The sequence below is a fragment of the Polypterus senegalus genome, chromosome 3, assembly GCF_016835505.1.
Source record: "Polypterus senegalus isolate Bchr_013 chromosome 3, ASM1683550v1, whole genome shotgun sequence".
In the NCBI taxonomy this organism is placed as follows: domain Eukaryota; kingdom Metazoa; phylum Chordata; class Cladistia; order Polypteriformes; family Polypteridae; genus Polypterus; species Polypterus senegalus.
In genome coordinates this window covers 73,086,450-73,101,081 of record NC_053156.1, presented here as the reverse complement: position 1 = coordinate 73,101,081, position 14,632 = coordinate 73,086,450, and the positions used below count along the sequence as shown (strand labels likewise).

Here is a 14,632-nt window from a genome sequence, read left to right as displayed (position 1 = left end):
AATGCACAATAAAATACAAGTAACAATCAATGTAGCAACAGACAATAATTATACTGATTCATTAAATATGCAGTTTACTTTAAGTTTCATTTTATCCCGACATTCCCGAGTGAAAAGTTCCATATCATCCCTAAACTGAAAAATAAATATAAAGGGTTCTTTTGCCAAAATTAAATCTTCAGTTTCAACTGCATCGATGATGTCCTGGAGAGCTCGGCTTTGGTCCTCCTCCTCCATCTCCAGAAAATGGGGCTCAGACACGGCACCTCTGAACAACTGTCTATGTTGGCAACCATTTTACTGCAGTGTGGAGGTCCCTTTTTATTAGTGGTTCCTTTAGATAAAGACCACAAAGAGAATTAAACAAAACATGTATTTCTACATGCCTATTTAAATAATATTAGATATTACATACAGTATATACCTCCTCACTGCTCTGGGTCTCATTCACACTCTCCAGTGCCCCTTTAGTGAACGCCTTTGTCCTGTAAGAAATATTCACACGTTAGCCAGAGAGAGAGAGAGAGAGGAGATACCTTTCAACAGCAAAATTCTCCAACAGAATGAAGCACCACCACCTCCTGATCAAGGGTAAATCACACTGCCATGCAGATGGAAAAAACAAAGTACATTAAAACCAGTAACAGATATTAACAAATAATCAGAGACATAAGTGAAAGCTTACAGCTGTGAAGTCAAATGGCATCCAAGACAAGGTGCAGAGCATACTGTGGAGCACACAAAAGAATTATCTTAAATTAATATTTAATCTATTTGCATACAGTACAGTGCACACTCTACTTATTGCAATTTATTTATAGTGATTCTAAAGAATTCCCAACCTAAAAAATAAGTTTCTTTGATTTTCTCACCATCAACATGAATACTCCACAATCCACTGACCCAACCAACTGCTGTGGAAGATTCTGAAATTGAAATGGATTCATATCACCTACTGCAAGTTACAAAAGAATGTCCATTACTTGTAGTCCTCTCAATGACATTCCTATAAACTAACCTTGTTTTTAATTAGTATCCATGTGCCTGAAGATATTCGTTTTGTCATGTTACTGTAACAAAACAAACAAACAAGTCTTACACATACAAATGTAAATATCCAATATGTGCTGATATTTAGGTAGAGTAAGAAAATCTTGATGTAAGCAGAATATAAGCACAACTTCTTAAAGTAGGCATGTGTTATCAATATTAGTGTGACGGCATTTTGCATATACGGGTTGGAAAATGGATGGATGGATGGATAACTTAAATATTTATAATATACACTTGAATTAAATAAAATATTGTAGTCTGGCAGTAGGGGCAGTGATAATGCTGTGATGGTCTGCAGTCTAAACCACATCTGTGGATGGCAAAACCTAAAATGTGTAACAGTATAAATTGTTATAATGTAGAATACCGAGTTAAAGTATACAGTATGTACCAGTACTGGACATACATTAAAAATAAACTCTCAAATGAATTTACCTTCATGGAGAACTGCCTTCTTGAAATGACTCTTCAAATGCTTTTTTAATTTTTCCAGTTTGGAGGGCTTAAAAACATTACCACTACAAAAAGGACAATGGAACAAGGTGCAACATCTGTTGCATTGAGTCAGCAGTGGTACTGACTCTCCCAATTGAATAGTTATGTGTTTCTATAAAAATGACAAAAAAGCAGGATAGCTTTAGCAAGTTTAAATTCTGTATCTACAGTAATCACTCACAATACTAAATAACTGTTTTAATCAAGCAATCAAATTTGAATTATTTTGTGCATTTTACAATTAGTATTGTCACAAAGCAGCTTTAACTATTTCCAGGCCATAAACCTGGAGACAAAAATCTTGGTGTCAGTACCAGATTATAATTGAACAAAATAAAAAATGGTCTGTTTTGTTTTACACAAATTAAAAATAACATAGCAAGTTTAAAAAGAAAAGACAAAGGACAAATAGGAATGCAGATTCATTGTAAATTTTACTTATTGGACTGACTAAGCAAATATATTTTTATCCTAGATTTGAAGGCTGACAGACTGTCAGAATCTCAAACCACTTTGGCAGGGTTGTTCCTAAAACAGTGTGCTTTACAAACTACTGTTTTATTTCCAGCTACAGCTTTTTTTATTCTAGAGACAACAAGATATTCCACTTCCTGTAAGAGTGATTGTAAGGAATTAAAAGGTAACTCAAATATTGAGATCCTTAACTATGCAAAGTGATACATGTGATCACCAGTACCTAATAATTCAATACAAAATACAAAATTTGCAGAAAGAAAATGTAAAGAAAGCAAAACAGGGTGATATATACTGTTCATATTTCCTGGCTCTTGTAAGCTCTTCAGCGCTGTATTTTGAACTAAATTAAGTCTGTTATCAGCCACAAAGCCTTATAGTGATCCATGTAGAAGTAATAAAAGCACGGATAAGTTATTCAGCATCATGGAATGCTAACATAATCTAAGTTTTGCAATATTTCTTAAGTAAAATGAAGACTACTCTAGATACATGTTTAGTATGTGTATCAAATGAAAGATCATCATTTTCATTGTAGATATATCCAAGTTTAGAATTAGTGCATTGTGAGTGATAGGGGTGCCATCAACAGACATGTTACATTCAGACTGACATTTTAGCAGCTTTCAACCAATGACTAGCACTTCTGTTTTTAGAATTCAACAAATGAAAATTTCAAGGAATCTACTTTCTAACAGGTAAACCTCTATTTTAGAACACTGAGATGGTTCATGTAGTTGATCAGATGAATATCATGGTCTATAGTATCAAATGTGGCACTTACTGTAGATGTAATACTATGGGCCTAAAATGCAACCTTCGTCAGTGGAGTGCAAATCATTGAATACTTTGACTAAAGCAGTACCTGGGTGAAAATGTTACAAGAGATTACTTTTATTTGCAAAAATATAGAGAACCACTTACCTACACCTTTCTCTAAATTTCAGAAATACAAGAAAGATTAGAAAATTGGTCTATAATTTGATAGATCACAGTTAAAAAGATTTCTTTTTTTACATTAAGAAGAGGTTATTAGCCAGTATAAATAATGTAGGTACACATCCAAGATTTAAAAACTAATTTATAATACTTAAATGTGGCTTACCAAAGAGAAAGAAAAAGATCTTTCACAAATGTAGTAAGAAAATGAAGGAAGATTTAGACTTGTTAACTAATGCACCAAATTCTGAACATTCAATTTGGGCAAAGGATTTTAATTTCTCAGCTTTCTTAAAAGCAACATCATTTGACACTACTTCACTGGCTAAATAAGAAAACATAATTTATTATAAAGTGGTGTAGAATTTTGAAGCTTATACCTAGATTACTTTCTCATTTGAAGACTTAATGTTCACTTCTTAACCGAATAGGAATATGTTTGTTTCATTTTCATTAAAAGTCGCCCACCCCCAAAAAGAAAATAATTAAAAGTTAAATAAACACTACGTTAACATTCGTTAGGAAATGAATGGATGGATGAATACAATTTATAAAATATATTACAAACAACAAAACGAAACTTAAAAGATCTTAATTTAGGTTAAATATCGTCTTAAAGTATTGGGAATTTTCCGTTCATCAAGAACATAGACTGAACTTTGAGCAAAATGCATTTTTATCGTATTTTGCTGACAATGCAACATTAAGTGTCGATTTCTCCAGTTTTACGAGGCAAACCACCGTAACCAGTGTTGCAGTCATTAACAATTAGCTCGCCAGCCAAAGATTACATACATGTAAACGTAAAGTTAACTTTTCAAACTGTTCTGAAAAACGTTTTGCAAAATGTACAGGTTTATAATTATATTAAGAATAACAGTAGTAATAATAATAATAATAATAACAACAACAACAATAATACCGTGCTGTTTTCTGTCATATTTTGTTCGTGCTCAAAATGCTGCGCTCGTGCTAAAAACTAAGACTTGTGTTCGATAAATGGAGGCGTTGTTTTCGCCTTGCCTAGAAATGGTAACGTCACTTCCGGGTCTAAAACTGCGGGTCTACAACTGCGGGTCTGAAACTGCGGTGACGTATGGTGCTGTGGCTCTGCAAGTGGATGCTTCGCTTCCGCTCGCTGATCCGCTCTCTGCTTCCACTCGCTGATCCGCTCTCTGCTTCCGCTCGCTGATCCGCTCTCAGTTACTCACAAACCCTGTTGATGGCTGGGAATTCAAAGACATCAGCTGCAACTAAAAAAGTAAGTGGATCTACTCTGTGCAACAGTCTAGCCAAGCACTTTGGATACTTGAAATTGACACCATTAATATTTTAAAATCATACCTGTTTATTATAATACATTACAACTTGCTGAGATAACTTGTTATTTTTCCTATATACGTTTTATTATGGATGCCAAAAAGGTGACCGGAGCTGTGTGACAGAAGTGCCAACCACCATGTCTCTGAGAGATCAAATATATTTCGTCAAAACAAAGCAGAAATGCTGATATATTTCGTCAAAACAAAGCAGAAATGCTGAAATCATAGTCAAAAGTCAGAAAAAGTGTGTAGATCTTTGAAAGGCAGAAAATTCAAAGTGGCATGTCATGATTGAAACTGCTGGTTCATTCTATGTTACGGGGAAGGCTCTCTAAATTGTTTGTGCTGATGCTTTGCACTCTTTATTCTATAAAAAAGATAGAAACTTGTAAACAGTAATAAATCTTTTGTTATTATTATTTCATAGAGTCTTCTCTATTTGGGGGTGGAGTTAGGTGTCAGGCTCCTTCAAGATTTGTTTTCACTCTTGCCACGCCACTTGGCTAATTATCAGATAGATATGCATGGATAAAAACATCTGCTCTCCTTTACTTTGCCTTAGGGACTGACTGTAGTTACTGTGTTTGGAAACTTGTTTGTGATCATCACTGTTGCTCATTTCAGGCAGCTTCACACTCCTACTAATTTATTTGTCCTTTCACTTGCTGTGACAGATTTTCTAAGTGGTTTTCTTATTACGCCAGTTAGGTCAACAATGTTAATAGGCAGTTGCTGGTATCTTGGGGATGCATTTTGTCTTTGCTATCAGATATATTTCTATTTTCTCTCTTTTATTTCTGTTTTAAATATAGTAGGTATATCAGCTGATCGCTGCTTTGCTTTATGCGATCCATTTGTTTATAGCAGAAAAATTACAAATTCTCTGGCAGGTATATGTATAATTTTCATGTGGGTCTTAGCATTTTTCTACACATATGTATTGATCTTTTATACTGGAGGTTTAATTAATACAGAATTTTGTGTTGGTATATGCCTGTTTCAAATGGGAATTTATTTCTGGCAAACACATAACATTGTAACACTTCTATTGCCTATGGCGATTATAATATGTTTGTACACAGTAGTATTTATTACAGCAAGAAGACACGCAAAAGCTATCAGCTGTATAATGAAAAAAGGAAAATCTGCTGGCAGCAAGAAAATGGTCATTTCTGCATCATCTGAAAGAAAAGCTGTTATGACTTTTGGAATTGTAGTAATAGCTTCTCTTACATTCTGTTCAAATAATTTTGTGGCCTTTATAGTAGAAAGATATATTTATAGATTTGATATGTTGGTAGTTGTGCAAGATATAATTAATTATTCATCAGTAATCGAATATTTCATAGTAATGTTTTTCTGTATAGACTCAATTATTTATGCATTGTTCTATCCCTGGTTCAGGAAATCCTTAAAGATGATTGTGACACTAGAAATTTTTAAATCATCATCATCAATGATGAACTTATTTCCAAAATAATTTTTAAATACATATGGTTGTCAATAATTTTACTGAGTATCTTCAAAATATAAACCTGACTTATCAAATAACATAAGGAGGATTGTAAAAAAGGCTCCTGTGCCTTTAAGGTGCTGAAGCATGATCACGTGAAAACCGTGGTGTGTGCAGTGAGCATGTGTGTTTGTGAGATGTACCTCGTGAAAGCCGGAACTACTGGAGCCAAGTTTAAGTTTGCGTGTTGTTGACCAAATATAAGTGCTTATGTACATACTGTATTTAGAAGTTAAGTGTTAAAAGAGAGAAAACTGTTCTGAATTAGTAGTTAGGTTAATATTTTACGTTTCCACATTGAAATTGTAATTGCAAACACCTTACGTTGAAAGTGTGAAGCTATAGTGCCACCTATTGGATATTTGTGTGTAGAATAGTGAGATAACATTTATATATGTACTAAATGTCTTATTTTGTTGTTTGCCTGTTAGAACCACACATTCACCTACTCACCTACCTGTACAGTTGTTCTACTTCATGTGAAATTTTGGCATCTCAACATTAAAGCGATGTTCCTGAAATGGTTGTATTAGTTCCTGTGTTCTAACCAACACACCACGGCGACTACAGCGTATTGCAAGTCTGCCTTTCTTCAAAACAAGGATATAATTTTATCCCTTGTTTTTGACTTTTTCTTCACAAAACAGGCACTGTTTTCAGTGATTAATACTTTCCAACTTTATTTTTTTTGTCTTGGACTAAGTCGCTTCATCTGTTGCAGCTGTAACACTTTTTAAATAATTTAGGTTTATGTATATGTAAATTAATTTTTTTTTTTCCTACACAGGAACTGTCATGTGCTACAAACATTGACATTTTAGGTAAAAAGGTATGTTTTTACATGCCTATATATAATTACAGTATATAATAGTACGACAGTCAAAAAAAAAAGGCACAGCCTGTCATGCAAGAGTTAAACAGCATCAGCTGGACCCTTGTGTAAAAATGTGTAGTCACTGAGTTCGAAGATTAGTGTGCATACTGTAGTCCTCATAATAAATTATATCAGCTGCATAGAGTTGATAGTATGAAGATATTCACTGGGTACAATGTAAGTTATGTTTTAAACTAAAAAATAAAAGCATCAATATAGTTAAAATATTTTTCTGAGTCTAGTTAATGAATAAAGAACATTGCAAACATTGATATGTGTGTGAGTTTATCATATTAAAATCTGTAATAATCATTTTATCAAAATATTGTTGTATTACAATACAGCATTAAAAGGACACATGTACTTGTATCTGTGTTTGTAGAGAGTTTCCATAATAGTTAAATATACAGCTACCAGAAAGATTTCAGCAATTAGTATGACCCATGTATAAAACATTCCACCATTCAGGTGTCATCATTTTAAAGGTTTTACTGAAATTCAAAGTAAACAGTTCACACAAAAATTAAAAAGTTGATCATATGCACATTCAAAATAAAATTCTTCTGATGTGTCATTTAAGGCTTAAGTGTCTTGCTTACATTTCTTACAGTTTCTATATGTTGTCTCATACACTAGGACCTGTACGTAAAGGTCAGAAAACTATATGCCTTTCCGTCTGACAGCTCATGTTTTTATCTAGCTGTCTACCTACAATCAGATCATTGTGTTCTCTAAACACAGCAATAGGGCAGAGCAATTGGAATATTCAATTATCACTTTAGCTTACAGAATCTTCCATTATCTATGTTGCTATATTAAATTTATATTCTATTCAAATTAACCATGAACTTATCATTAACATTAAAAGTTTTGGCTCTTAAGCGTACTCTGTGCATGTACATGTATGAGTGTGGATATACTGTATATATTGCATGATGGTTCTTTCAGTTTCCACGTTACTTTGTTTTTATAAAGATTGCATAGTACATTGGGTTCATAAGTGGAAGAGTGAATAGCAGAAAAAAATAACATGCAGTGTACATAGGCAGCATAATGGTACTGAAGGTAAATATTAAATTAAATACTAAAATGAAAATGAACAGTATGTTTACGAATTAATTTTGCTAGTGTTGTTAGAATGCACAACAAAGAGGAGACTTTTTGTCCTTATACTAGCTACATTTAATTGGCAGATATTAAACTGATTATTAGAGGCATTGCTGATTCTAAATCTGGAATGTTTTTATTGAGACAAATCATAATGTCAGATAATCTGATGGGATGGGTTCACCTGTCCAGGAAATTTAAACCTATAAATCAGAACAATGTTTGCTAAACAAAATTTTGATCACTTTATATCCATTATAACGAGAACAAACAGAGGAGACACAATGATAAAGGTTTGTGGGAATTCCCTGTATAGTGTCAAACGGTCCAAGTAATCTATTCAGACTGATACAGCTAGAATGAGCCATGTGCGGACAATGAAACAAGGACATGGTATTGTTATTGTTTGTTTTACCTGCATTTTTATCACTCTTTAATTTAATATTGTTTTTTATCAGTATGCTGCTGCTGGAGTATGTGAATTTCCCCTTGGTATTAATAAAGTATCTATCTATCTATGATCAGACTTTTATGTAGAAATGACAGGAAGTGATGTATACAAAAGGAAATGATGATGAGGATTAGCAACAGAGATGACAATAGAATCAGAAGCTGAACATGAGGTCATCAGGAATGGACCAGAAGTGAGGTCATTGGGTAGGGATGGAAGGAGAAATACTCATTCCTGAGATGGCGAAGTGAAGTTGTCTTGTACAAGTCGAAAAAGGACATCAGCCAGGCGGACTTCTGAAAGATACAATATTCAGTCCTTCGGTTTTCTGCTGAATAAGGGAGAGAGGTATTAGTGCTCTGTTTTAAACCCATATTTCTCATTTTGTTGTGCTTTGTTGAGCTCGTTGGCTGCCCCCTAATCGCACGTGTGTGACACCATGGGGTTCAAAAATTAACAAACAAGTTCAGCTGAGATTTTGATTCTATGATCTTCAGTATGTTGCATCAATTTTGAAACAATTCAAACTTTGAAACAATCTTGTGCTGGAACCCAGACTAGGCTCACAACTACACTGAAGGGAGAAGAGAGAAAATCACTCACAGGTTCCATTCCTTAATCTGTTTCCACAGTACTTTGGACTGCTGGACTTCATTTCCGGGTTGCACCTTTGCCTTTCTCATGGTGCCTCACTTTCTCTGGAGTGACTGGTCCTGGCCAATGGAACATCCTTGATGTAGGGTATTCCCTTGCCTGACAGCACGTCATGGCAATCTTGCCTAGGTATGCAAGGATGAAGGCAACATAAAGTCACAGAATCGCCCTCATAAGAGGTAAACACAATTTACTGGGTGATCTTTCCCTGGTAATTTTAATCGCAAGGCAAGTGTTCCGTCTCCCTAAGAGCTTCTCTTGGAGTTCTTCAGGAGATGTGAGCCCATCCTTGGAGATATCACTTGTCCTTCAATTTTTCTGGCCTCCCAGCCAGTCCATGTGTGCTGTTCATTACATTGCCTGCCCCTCAGCTGAGCCTTGTTGGGTTAGGTGGCCAGTCCCACGTGGGGTACATTCCTCTGCAAGAAGTTGTTGTCTCCACACAGTCCATGACATCTGTCTTTAATTGAAAAAGAACAGTCAGTAAAGGAATGATCCTGCCTGTAATTATGGTCTCTGGCCTGTGTCGTATAGGGGCAATGTCTCCATCCATGCCCAAGCCAATGACACTCAGAGCAGCAGATCTCTCTCTCCAGATGTTGTGTCTTGCAAGCACTGAAGCAGGAGAGAAAGCCTGGCTTTTCTTTCAGCTCTGAAGATTATGGCTCCGCCTTTGTGTCTTCTAGGCTCACTGGGGAAAATGCAATAGGAACACGTGACCCCAAATGCTCTTGCGCTTGACTTTTAAGAGAAGAACACCTTTTAACAGGATTCTCCTTTCTACTTTGTAGTATGTAGATGGTCTTGGACACTCTATGAAGTAAAGACAGACTCCTTATTCTCCGTACCCTTTTCACTATGGTTTTAACAATAATGGGATTTATAGGAGTCAGAAAAGTCTAGACACTGGCATTAAAACAGCGCCCCTTTTAATTCTGAAGTTCGTCTTTCTTACCCAATGTGAACTCCTCAGTCTAAACAGTTCGTTCTCTGACTGATGGTCCAAGTAGTGGGAGATCAACCATCATACTCTGATGAACTATCAGAACAGTGGCGACTCGGTTTCCTTTACCTACATCTCGAACTGCTTTGCCCTGTGTTACTTTATGCTGTACTGTATAAGGATTGCTCACCTGTGTGGCCAGATCTTATGATGGTCCAGGTTAGCTCCATTTTCCCTGTTGCATCCGGAAGCCACTTGAATCCAAACTTTCGATAGTCATGAACCAAGATGAGCCAGGCAAATGAGGATACTTACATCAAAGGAAGGGTTACAAGTGTCATTGCTTTTATTAACAAATTCAAAAATTGAAAGTGCAATTAGTGCAGTGAATCAAATGTTCTCCTCTTTTAAATAAATAAATAATCCATAAAATAGTAAAATCTTTGGATGTTAAAAATATTTCAAATAAATAATCCAATAAAAACAGAGATAAAATCCAGAGACAATTTGTAAAAAAATGTGAACCCCAAGTCTACCCTCTAAATCATGGCATCTGCTCAGCTTATCCTGTCCTGACCGCACAGTAAAGGGGAGATGCCCACCGACAGGTGCAGTCTACTTTCACTTTCAGGCTTGTGTCCCCATTACCTGATTTAAGCGCATGAGGTGCCACACCAACATGTAGTGAAGTTTGTGTGGATTTAGCATTTTGTAATCTCTCTATTATATAAAAAAATCTGGGGTTGAGAAGTGATTTTCTTGGAGACACTTTAATGTCCTGCAAGACAAGGAGGACACCTGCTGTACAGGCTTTTAAATGTTTGAAACACTGTGTGTCATGCAGATCACACAGCATAGCACAAGAAGCAGCAGCAGCAAGCCAGCTGATCGAGCACAGAGGAGGTTAAAAAATACATTTGTTTCCCATTGTATCACCGTTTAAGAGGGGGTTTCGGAAGAGCGACTGCATCTCCTTAGTGTGTGTTCAGCCCCTCTCTTCACAACGTGATAGGCAGAAAAATTAGAAGATGGGTGAGCGAAGCGAGCAGGGGGCAAAGCCCCCTAGTAATCAAAATAGAATTGAGGGTGTATAGGTTATTGAACCACTAGGTTCAACTGACCATAATATAATACAGTTCTCAGTGTTCTGTAAGAGTGCAGATGTAAAGACTAAAATTGTTAAGTTTAACTTTGGTAGGGTAAATTTTGAGCAGATGAGGCAAAGTATAAGGAGGATAAACTGGGATAAGCTGTTAAGTGTGGAGACAGTTGAAGAGCAGTGGAACAGGCTTAAAAATGTTTTACATGTGATGCAGGACAGATACATACCTAAATTTGGAATTAATAGGAAATTTAAAAACAATCCGCATTGGGTTAATAAAGAGTTAAAAAAGAAGCTACAAAGGAAAAAAAACACCTGTATAAGTGATATAGGACTAATAACTCCAAAGTGAATTATACGGTGTATGAGAACAAGAGGGCAACACGGATATTATTAAAAGACAGTTGGAGAGGAATATAGCACATTAGGTGAAAGAAGACCCTAAGAGATTCTTTCAGTATTTTACTAGTAAAAGAGCAGTCAAGGAGGAGGTGAAGTGCACCTGGAATAGTAAAGGAGAATTAAAAGATAGAGACAATGAAATAACTGACACCCTAAGCTTACATTTTTCTGAGCTCTTCATAAGTGAGGAAGTGGATAACCTCCCAGCGGTAAACAGGACTACTAAGGAGGTACTGAAGGATTTAGAAATAGTAGAGGGAGAAGTACTGGTTAGATTAAATAACCTGAAATCAAACAAATCAGCAGGACCAGATAATATTTACCTTTGAGTTCTTAAGGAGGCTAGTGAGTACATATATAAACCCTTGACACATATTTTTAGGAAGTCACTGCACACTGGGGAGATTCTGAAAAACTGGAAAATGGCAAATGTCATCCAGTTATATAAAAAGAGTGACTTGGCAGATCCAAGCAACTATAGACCAGTAATCTTAACATGCAAAAATAATGGAAGGAATTACAGTATTAAGGATAAGATTGAGCAGCACATGGCAAGTGCAGTAGTTTTTCTGAACAGTCAGCATGGGTTCAGAGGGTCATGTTTTACTAACATGCTGGAATTCTATGAGGAAGCAAGAAAAGGAAATGATCAAAGTGGAGCATATGATGTTATTTATCTTGACTTTCAGAAAGCATTTGATAAGGTGCCACATGAGATGCTGGGCATCAAACTAAAAGAAGTGGGAGTTCAGGGTGATGTTTTTAGATGGATGCAGAATTAGCTCAGATGCAGGAAGCAGAGGGTGATGGAACCTCATCAGAATTGACTGATGTTAAGAGTGGTGTTCCACAGGGTGTCAGTGTTAGGGCTGCTACTATTTTTTTTTTTTATAAATAAATGACTTAGATAGGAATATAAGTAACAAAATGGTTAAGTTTGTAGCTGATACCAAGATAGGTGAATTGGCAGATATTTTGGAATCTGTTAAATCATTAAAGAAAGACAGCACACAGGCTTGGGCAGATTTGTGGCCAATGAAATGTAATCTCAGTAAATGTAAAGTATTACACATAGGAAGTAAAAGTGTTAGGTTTTAATACACAATGGGAGGTCTGAAAATTGAGAGTACACCACTCTAAGCTATCGACTTCCAGACAGTGTTCAGAAGCCATTAAGAAGGTAAACAGAATGTTAGGTTACACAGGTATAGCACCATATGTGGAGTACAAGTCTAAGGAGGTTATGCTCAAGCTTTAAAATGGTCCAGGATGGATTATGAAGAAAGATTAAAAGAACTGGTCTTTTTCAGTTTAAGCAAAAAAAGACATGATAAAAAGTGTTTAAAATTATGAAGGGAATTAGTACAGTGGATTGAGTCTGTTATTTTAAAACGAGTTCATCAAGAACACGTGGACACAGTTGGAAACATGTTAAGGGTAAATTTTGCACAAACATTAAAAGTTTTTCTTTACACAAAGAATCATAGACACTTTAAATAAGCTACCAAGTAGCGTGGTAGACAGTAAGACTTTAGGGACTTTCAAAACTCGACTCGATGTTTTTTTTTAGAAGAATTAAGAGGATAGGACTGGTGAGCTTTGTTTGGCTCAATGGCCTGCACTCATCCAGATTGTTCTAATGTTCTACTGTAATACTCAGAAAATACACACTGCTATCTGCAACAAGATTGCTAATAAGTTCAGCAATAAAAACATTTTAATTTAAAAAGCATGCTTTCACAAAGAAATTGTGCAGCGCAAACAAACTTCTACCACATATGACTGACAATATCAATTTCTTCCCTAGAAAACTAAGATGTGAGGTAGAACCTGTTTGAGAACCTTGCTGCATTAAATAAAAACAGTGAAGTCAAAGAAAAGTCTCATGGGGTACATTTCAGCCATATAAAAGCATTTTTTTAAATATTTTTTAGCAAATTGCAATCAATTTGACTGAATCTAAGATCCTTTCAGTGCTACAGCACTTGATTTTACGTCTTTTGCGGAGAACCAGTGGATAGAATAACTTTGGGGCTCATTTATACTTCATGCTCAGAATGCGTATGCGCATGCATCATGGCTGCCACACATTCCCAGCGTTCATTTGACGCGTCCTCTGAGCATGTCCTCAAAAATGAACGTGACGCATGTGTGAGTTGCAGTACCAGCAAAAAGTCGGGGAGGGTGCAGTGTAATAAAAGTCAGAATGTGACGTTGAGTCTCTGTTTACTATCTACATGTCACAGAAAGCTGCTATGCGGATCCTCCGGGATTGATGTGCGTGCTTCGATGTTTGATGAGTGTTTTGATGTAGTGAAGCAAAATGCCGACATACAAATTTATTCGTGGTGCTTTTATATTCAAGCATCGCATATTCCCGATCGTAATGACACAATATATTTTAAAGGTCTCACATACTGTCCACTGTGTCATCTTTTTTTACACCTTAACAACAGTATCAGAATGTACAGCAGCGTATTTGAGCCACAGAGAAAAATATTAAGGACATGGTGAAAAGGTGTTATTTTGTGATTAAAGTGGATGTTTCGGCTTTAATCTCAAAATGTCCACTTTAACCTCGTAGTTTACTTTATTATTAAAGTAGACCATCGTAATCACCATCTTAAAACTGGGACAAGTACGTATGTTACATTTTACAGATAAGTCATTAACTTTATTTAAATAATGAATACTGATAATAATTACACATGTTGTGATGACACGGTCTGCCTCGCAGGGAGTCACGTCACTAGTGTTTCCTGCCTGGAGTTTGCATGTTTTCCTGTTGGGTTTCCACAATGTGCTCCGGTTTCCTTCCAAAGATATGCAGATTTGGTGGCACTAAAATGACGCCAGTGTATGTGTGTGCTTTTATTCACCTTGTGAGAGCTGATGTCCTGTCCAGGGATTGTTTCGGCCTTGTCCCAAATGCTAACTGGAATGGGCACATCCCTGGATTGTTGGATTTAATCATTAAACATCCTTTTCAGAGATATTGCGGCAAGGTGTCATCGGAGTTTAATGGGTGTTTCAGACAATTGACAACACAGCGAAGCTGACCATAATATCGCCGTGATAATATCTTCCACTACCACCTGGCGGATTCTTCCAGATTTATGTAATTACAGGCGCAAGTATAAACACTACAACGCTTGCATAGCAGTAGAGTGCGCTGGAGCATGTGTTGCATGAAGTATAGTTCAGATATTAGGGGCTGAGTGAATTCTGACTTGGTGCGGAGAAGGAGTTCCCAATCAGTAGATAAAGGGTTGTGGGCATTTTTCTTCCTTTTGCTATCTATGT

General features: G+C 36.1%; 1 long non-coding RNA gene across 2 annotated transcripts; it reads right to left on the bottom strand.

The window, feature by feature from the left end:
- Positions 1–287: 287 nt before the first annotated feature.
- LOC120525308 lies at positions 288–3,919 on the bottom strand. Of its 2 annotated transcripts, XR_005632930.1 has the most exons (6): positions 3,884–3,919; positions 1,489–1,660; positions 1,019–1,070; positions 873–926; positions 425–485; positions 288–334 (listed from the first exon to the last, which is right to left on the bottom strand). It is a non-coding gene; the product is annotated as an uncharacterized LOC120525308 (long non-coding RNA). The 2 variants fall into 2 exon arrangements; XR_005632929.1 differs by lacking the exon at positions 3,884–3,919 and having other exon boundaries at positions 1,489–2,301.
- Positions 3,920–14,632: the final 10,713 nt, after the last annotated feature.